At 39.9% G+C, this 7,840-nt stretch overlaps 1 long non-coding RNA gene across 2 annotated transcripts in view; it reads left to right on the top strand.

Annotated features, from left to right (window-relative positions):
• The first annotated feature begins 4,411 nt into the window (after window positions 1–4,411).
• Window positions 4,412–7,840, top strand: part of LOC103162488 — a 43,858-nt gene continuing 40,429 nt past the window's right edge. Inside the window, exons 1-2 of one of the 2 annotated variants that reach the window (XR_004768331.1) lie at window positions 4,413–4,470; window positions 4,761–7,709. This is a non-coding gene — a long non-coding RNA (uncharacterized LOC103162488). Of the gene's footprint in view, window positions 4,471–4,760; window positions 7,710–7,840 lie in introns of those variants that run through there. The other variant, XR_004768329.1, reaches the window with a different exon arrangement.

The following is a 7,840-nucleotide window of genomic DNA, read 5'->3' as shown; positions in this document are numbered from 1 at the left end:
AAACTGACATATTTAATTGTTTCTTTAGCATAGAAAACCTCAAGGCCAGCACCCACAGTGACATACTTCTTCCAACAAGGCCACACCCACTTTGACAAAAACCACATCTCCTAATAGGGCTACTCCCTATGAGACTACAGAGGCCAATTACATTCCAACTACCATAGGCCTGGCAAATTGGGGGTGTTATATAGACAAATAAAATGAAACAGATTTCTTTATTTAAAAGTTCCTATACTTTTTACTCTAATAATATACATTAGGCACCTTCTAGAGACACCTATTAAACTGACATTCAAAAAAATAGTTTCAATGAAGCCATCAGTCAGTTGAAGAGAGATGCCTGATGTTAAAATGGCATTCTGAAAGGCATCACACATAGTGTTCTAAAGGGAGACGCAAGTCAACTCTCAGTTCAATCTGAAAGGAAAGACATTGAAAACAAACATGGAAAACCCCCAAGAAACTTCATAGCAGATTAAGAGAAAAACAAAATCTGCTACATTGAGGATGCTGCTATTCCACTTAGCTTGTGAGGCAGGGGAGTAGAACAGAGTGGGTTCCCAAAAACCTTGCACAAAGCATATGATGCATGTGATCAAAGAAGTTGAGAAATAGTGAGTCTGGAACATTCCCCCATACCTCCACCACTAATTAAAACTAGCTCAACCAAGAATAAGGAGGGGCTCCAGAGTGTCTGCCTCGAGCCTGTAGCTCAATATATTAGTAAAATGCATAACCCTGTGTGAAAATGTAAGATGTTAATGAATATGACATACATTCTGTTGTGTCCAAAACTACAGGAAAGAGGTATAACATGAATAAGAATATCTGTGCATGCAAATGAGTGATACAGCCTCAATCTTCTGTTAAGTGGACTCTTGGTGCTGCTCAACTCTTCTCTGCTTCAGCCCACTTCCTCCATTAGGTGGATATTCTTTCTTAATAAATGTCCTCACTCTGCTTGCTACTACTGTCTATTTGTCTCTGTCCAACTCTTTGTCCCGGGACACAAGAACCTATAATTTCTCTAGAGGTACTGAATTAGTTCAGGTTTCTATTGCTTGCTGTGAAGAGACACCATGACTGCAGCAACTCTTACAAGGAAAACACTTAACTGGGACTGGCTTACAGTTTCAGAGGTCCAGCCCATTATCATCATGGCAGGGAATATGTGGTAAGCAAGCAGATATGGTGCTGGAATAGTAGCTGAGAGTCCTACATCTTGCAGGCAACAGGAGGTTAGTTGACTGAGACACTGGGCAGTATTCTGAGCATAGGAAATCTCAAAGCCCATCCCCACAGTGATACACTTCCTCCAACCAAGCCATACCTCCTAATAGTGCCACTCCCTATAAGAATATGGGGGCAGATTATATCCAAACTACCACAGGTACCCTCCAAACCACACAAACCATTATGACCTGGATGCTACCCTAGTCTCTTGGGATATACAGCAAAGACATGAGAGGAAGAAATGCTATGGCTTGTCTTTGTTCTCCCTTGGGACCTTTGTCTAAGTGAGCTAAACAACTTTCAGAACTTGCTAAGGATGATGCTATGGGGACTAATTAGAGTATGTGGGTTTATTTGTTTGGTTGGTTGGTTTGGTTTGCTTTGCTGTTGTGCCCATTAGAAATGGCTATACTGAATTTAAATTTAGGATACTTATCAGCACAAAGATGGAGATAAAGTCAGGATTTCCTCCAGAAACATGACATAATGAAATGGGACTTTGCTACTCAAGGTATGACCCATGGACCCAGAGTGTTGCCATATCTGAAAGCTTGTTGGAATGTCCCAGAAACATAGAAGTACAGACAGCATTTTCACAGGATTCATAGGTGATTCAGCCACACTTGGAAGCGTGGGAAGTACCCAGAAAAAGCTTTTCTACAGCACACACTGAAAGTCTGGGGAAAGTTGACTGAAAAGGTACTAGAAATCTGGGGGATCCCACTGTAATTGCCACATGTTACCAGGGATTTCGGGGTCACTTTTTAAGTTCTTAGTCTCATTGATAAATGATTTTAATAACAAATTCAGGGGGAAAGGCTCAACAATTTCATTAGAGTTTAAAAGAAAAACTCCAGGGCAACAAGCTGTGATTTTGGCAGCTACCCAGGGTGGGGAGATGGAGACAAAAAGAGAAAAACATGTTTCCTTTTGTAAGCAGTTGCATGGTAGGGAGGAGGAAGGTTCATCGATGAGTGACAGAGCTCAACATACCAGAGAAAGCACACTCTGACTCTGGCCAGCCTTCAAATGAAAGAGACAAAAGAGAAGGAAAAGCTGTGTCTTTGAGTCCAGAGGCAGAAAAGCGGGGAGACTTAAAGAAGTCCTGAGGCAACTGCACAGGGAGCTCTGGGTTCAAAGAACAGAAAGAACATTATCTCATTAAAAGGATTATTATTCCTCCCATCTTTTTAGCATAGTTCAAGGTTAATCCCTTCACAAGGCACAAAAGGATTGGCTCTTCATGGAGAATAATGACACATCTCTAACAAAGGTAGATTCCATTTTTTTTTTTTATCAGAAGGAAATAGCTTTTCCTTAATGGACTTCAAATACTATTTTAACATAAGGAAATGAAACAAAGAAATAAATCCATACCCTTCTGGATCAAATGTTTAAAATTCTCCCTGTAATTATCCTCATGTTAGAAAATAACTATAAATTTTCAGAATCTTTAGAAAATGATTAAGTACCATGTCTTCACCACATAGAATATATAAAATACAGCTAAAGTGCCCAAAGGAAAGTCAACATGTTGAAAGCTTGTCCTCATAGTTGGTCAACAAAGGGCATGGAGATGAACCACTCCTCCCCTCATAGTGGGTCAATAAGGAGCATGAAGATGAACCCAGATGTGGCTTCAGGGAACAGCATCTACTTTAGTGCATGTGAGCAACCACTTCTATAGTGAAAGCCTATCAACTATGAATGATTAACACAACACCTCAGATTGGATGGTGAGCACTCACACCACCAGGGTCTTATGCAGTGCAGCACATTAAAGGAGACAGGGAGAGTGCAGATTCATCCCCAGGCTGATTACCAGCTACTTACACTACTTCAGAGCTCAGTGCTCCTGCTCTACTCAGACATGAGCAAGTAGCTCATGCTTCTGCTGTCATAACTGCAATCCACTGCTACCACCCAACTCCCACTACCATGACTGTCCTTAAACGGTGGATCAAAATAATTCTTTCATCCCTTCAGAGGCTCCTTGACAGGCGTATGATCATAGCCACAAGAGACATAACTAATAGCATATATAAGAATTTAGTGACTTCATCCTAGTGTATAGGAAAACCTTGAGATGATCAGATTCTGTTTGGTAACCCATTACAGTGATAGGGCTAGGACAAACACTGAGTTTCATTCAAACCAGGTTAATACATGCTGGTGAAATGACTCAAACCCAAAGAATCGTATCAATAGTATAATGTCGAAGAATGCAGCACAAAACAAAACTGTGTCCTGAGAAAGAGAAAAGAAAAATTTACCCTGTCAAACTTGATGTTAAATGAAAAAATAGAAAATAATAATAATGTAAAATAAATTTAAACTGGAAATAACTCAATTTATAATCAACAAACACTATAGATTCAGATAGAATACTCATCCACCTGAAATAGAGACATTGTACTATTGAATTAGGTTGGTTGTTTATAAGTATCCACATATATAATCTGCTGCTGAAAACCACATATGAAGACCAGTAAGACCACAGCAGACTGCAAGGCAAATGTCCTGAAAACTGTAAACTGAGGTAGCTTTAACACTTGAACAAAGTGGCCAAGGAAGTGTAATTATCCCTGGTGATTACACACCAACAGTATGGCTTCCAGCTTCCTGAAAAAGATATTCTTGGGCTGTGAAAATGACAAGAAGCTTTTATAAAAATCTGCCTTTTGAAGGAGGTTTAGGAAGAATCTACAAATTTGCTAACATGTGTTCTCTAGGAGAAGAAAGACATCTCAGAGCCAGAAGAAACCCCCATAAAGTTTACTCAAGCAGGGAGCACCCTAAAGACCATCTATTGTTTTGGTTTTTTTGTTTTGTTTTGTTCTTTATTTAAGGTTACAGAAAATTTACTAAGAGCCTTCCTTCCAAGCCCTTGCAATTGCTAATCCACTTTCTCTGCTTGTGGATCTTTCTTGTTAGCCCTGAGAAGATGGCTATGGGCAGAGGTGCAGCACACTGTGATGGGGGAAGTATTTCTGTGTATGTTTATCTTACTGATTGTTTAATAAAGTTCTGCTTGGTCAATGAAACAGCAAGTTAGGCAGGACTAGGAGTCAAAGAGGATTCTGGGAAATGTAGTAGAGAAGTGATGTTCCAGACAGGAAGTGACATAGCAGAGACTCATATCTAAGCGAGGAAAGAGGAAGTCGCCCCTTTTTCCCCTCCGCTCCTGCTCCAGCGGCACGATGTGATCCACCGGCAAGGAGGGACGCTAATAAGGTATCTGATAAGATAAGTCTTGTAAAATATATAGATTTATGACAATTAAGACTGAGCTAGCAGATGAGAAGTCCTAGTCATTGGCCAAGCAGCTTTGAACCCAATACAACTTTCTGTGTATTCATTTGTGCCTAACTCAGGCGGGCGGCTGGCGTAAAGCTCACACGTGGCTGTGGGGCTCAGGAGGCTTTGGGCAGAAAGATTTATTGTAACAACACTGTTCTAGGAGACTCTAAAGAGGGTGTGTCCATTTTCCTCACACAGTGTTTCACCTGTGCCTCTTTCTCTAGGTCCTTCTGCCCACAATCCTCCTCTAAGATCTGTCACTGTTGCACAATGACTTATAGCAGGCACTAAACTACCACCCAGCTGCATTTGTTGTCCTGGATGTCATTTCCAGTCACTGAGAGGTCTCCAAAGAGATCAAGATAGTTACGCCAGATAAGAAAGAATGTGTCCATCTCCAGCAAGAGTTTCATGGCATTGGCATGAAATGAAACTCCTTTTCCCCATCAGTACCTGCTGTGTACACACCCATCATCATAGACAGATAGAGGAGTAGGCAGCTATAATGTACTGGCAGTGTGTATCTCTTCTTAGTGTAGTACCAAGATCCACGTGGCTCTGGAACATTATGATGAGATACAGAATCTGTCTAGTGCCAAAATGACAGGAACTCTGCTGGAAAAGCTTGGGCACATGTTCAGGTTAGAGCTGATCCCAGCAGTAGAACTTTGTAAGACCTGAGATAGAGTATTGCAGAAGCAGAGCATCATTGATGCCATCCAAAACCAAGCCTGGCTTATGATGCTAGCAGAGATGTGTCTGAAGAGGGAGGAAAGCATCCATGATGTCATCTGTCACAAGGAAGAAAGCTTTAGCTGTTCCACATACCAGCCCACAGTCAGGGACCACTAGAAACTCTCATCATCCTATTTCCTTGGTTCCATCAGCTGCAGGAATGTTTACAGTAGAGTCAAACCTGAATGTACTTGCCACCTAGGCATTGTACTCTCTGACACCCTTGAACCTATAATAGCATTTTCCATCTCTCAGAGCAGATTGAGGATGTCCATGAATGCCGAATAAAAGAATAAGAGATAGTTATTTGGGGAACACACACATTGAAGGTAAATAGCCACCAATCTTCTGACCTTGGGGGAGAAGGATTCTGCAATGCAAGATGCTTAGACCACCACCCAAGAGAGCACAAGTGACCCCTCCTCTTCTTTATATGGGATCATATCCACATACCAAAGCCATGCCCTAAGACTCTGAAACTATTGGCAGAAACAGATTTCCACTACATATCTTCATGTGTCTTAGCTCATCCTCAGTCAACACCTTGATAACATGCAAAAAAGGTTGCCTAACATCCTGCCTTTCTTGAGTTCTACTTCCAGTTTCTAGGTTTGATTCCTTCTGAAGGAAGAGCACATTTCTCTTCTCCTAAATGTGGGTTCTAAAGTCCATCTTGATGGAAGTAAAGAAAGCAACAGCTGGGACAGAATATTCAAAGAATGACAGGTTTAACTTAATAGACAGGTATAAACTACTATTAAATAACAGTTGGGGAACTGTCCCTTGCAATCACTTTTATAACCTTACTAGACAGAATAAATATAATCCCAAAAGAGAATCATGCCCTGCCTCTTCCTTCAGCTATCAGACTATTGAGAAAATGGACAACAAAATTTGGAAATTTCCCAGAAATCCTGTGAGAGACAGAGACAGAGACAGAGACAGACCTCATTTATATCATTTGTAGCATTATATTATTGTTTTGTTGGATATTGTTTGCCATTCCTTTGTATGAACAATTTATAAATTCAATATTATCATGCACACTAATACACTCTAAAGCATATGGTAGATACAGGGTTATTGTAATCCATGGTTTCACACATCCAGTTGGCACTTGGACAAGGAGGAAGTACAGTTACAGCTATTGCATCTGCAAGAAAAATGAGTTTTGATTCTGTTCTGCAGATTGAGTTATTAGTCCTATTTCAACAGATATATTGGGTAAAGGAAAAACTCAATTTGGATGAAAGTACTATCTTGCTTTGGTATTTTTATTTATAAATAGGTAGTTTGAATCATTTATACACTTCTACTGCCTATTATTTGTCAATTATACCTCTACAACACCTAACATGTTCATCCCATTCAATTTTATCTCTTACCCACATTATGACATGTTGCTTTCTCAAAAATCTGATGTACCATGGTGCTGTTGTCCTGTCACTAAGCTAATTCCCACTAGCTGAAAGAGCTCAAGGAAACCTGTGGCCTTGCAGCCAGTTTAGCAAAGCACTTTGCCACAAATAGCATTGAATGTAGTCCAGAGAACTGACCTATTTATTTCATAGGCTAATAAATACAAAGGTGCAGTTCTGTCTCTGCTAATGTGGCAGAAACTAAGAAGGAAGCAAATCAACAGGGCACAAGATTTTTCATCTTAATGCCTGACTAAAGCTGTGGAATATGATCAGACATTGCTGCTTGGAAAGTGATGCATCTTTTTTCTTGAGGGAAAGGCCACAATGCAAGATCACTTGGGTTGCCATTATTCCAAAGAGAGGTTTATTTGTACTCCAGCCAGCAGCTTCTTTCAAGATTTTAACAACGACAGCATATGAAATATGACTCCTACATGGCTTCAGACATTTTCTCACATGTGATTGAATCTTGAACAATGCATCTTCAGACAGAATCTCCACTTTCCAATGCTCTAGTTGCCTCACCTTCAACTAAGTATCTCCTTCCACTAACTAAGTATCTCCTTCCACTGCAAGCCTGGTGCTAAAAGCCTGGCACCATCTAAAGCATCAGTTTCCTGCTTCTCAACAATCTTCTGAGCAGCTGCTGTGGATTTCACTGAACTCTAGATTTTGGAAGATCTTGCCATTTGTTACTTCCTGGAAAGAAATAGAACAGGAGAGAAGGAAGCATCCACACATAAGCTATATATGCCTAGCCAGGGTGCTTGCTAGCATCTCTCAAGAGCCATCTCAACAGATGGAAAAGATTCTTTTTATCTCGACAGCATTATTATAAAATAAATTCCTGAAATAAAACATGTCTGTTCTGTCTGTACCACTTTCACCAATTATGCCTTGTTTAACCTTGAATCTTCAGAAGTCACTGGCTCTAAAAAAATAATAAATTTGCTTCCTCTGGAACCCTTTATTACTTACTGAAAATTATATATTTAAATATATAAATTTCATATGAGATCACGAATCTTCCAATGGATTTTTTAGTTAAATAACAAAAAAATTAATGTAAAGGATGTGACACAAGCACATAATTATTCTTTTTTTCTCTGTTGGCACTAATAATTCTCATTTATACCCAAGCTCTCCAT

Source organism: Cricetulus griseus, chromosome 2, assembly GCF_003668045.3.
Source record: "Cricetulus griseus strain 17A/GY chromosome 2, alternate assembly CriGri-PICRH-1.0, whole genome shotgun sequence".
Lineage (NCBI taxonomy): Eukaryota > Metazoa > Chordata > Mammalia > Rodentia > Cricetidae > Cricetulus > Cricetulus griseus.
The sequence above is the reverse complement of the archived record's forward strand: the minus strand, read 5'-3'. Positions and strand labels throughout refer to the sequence as shown.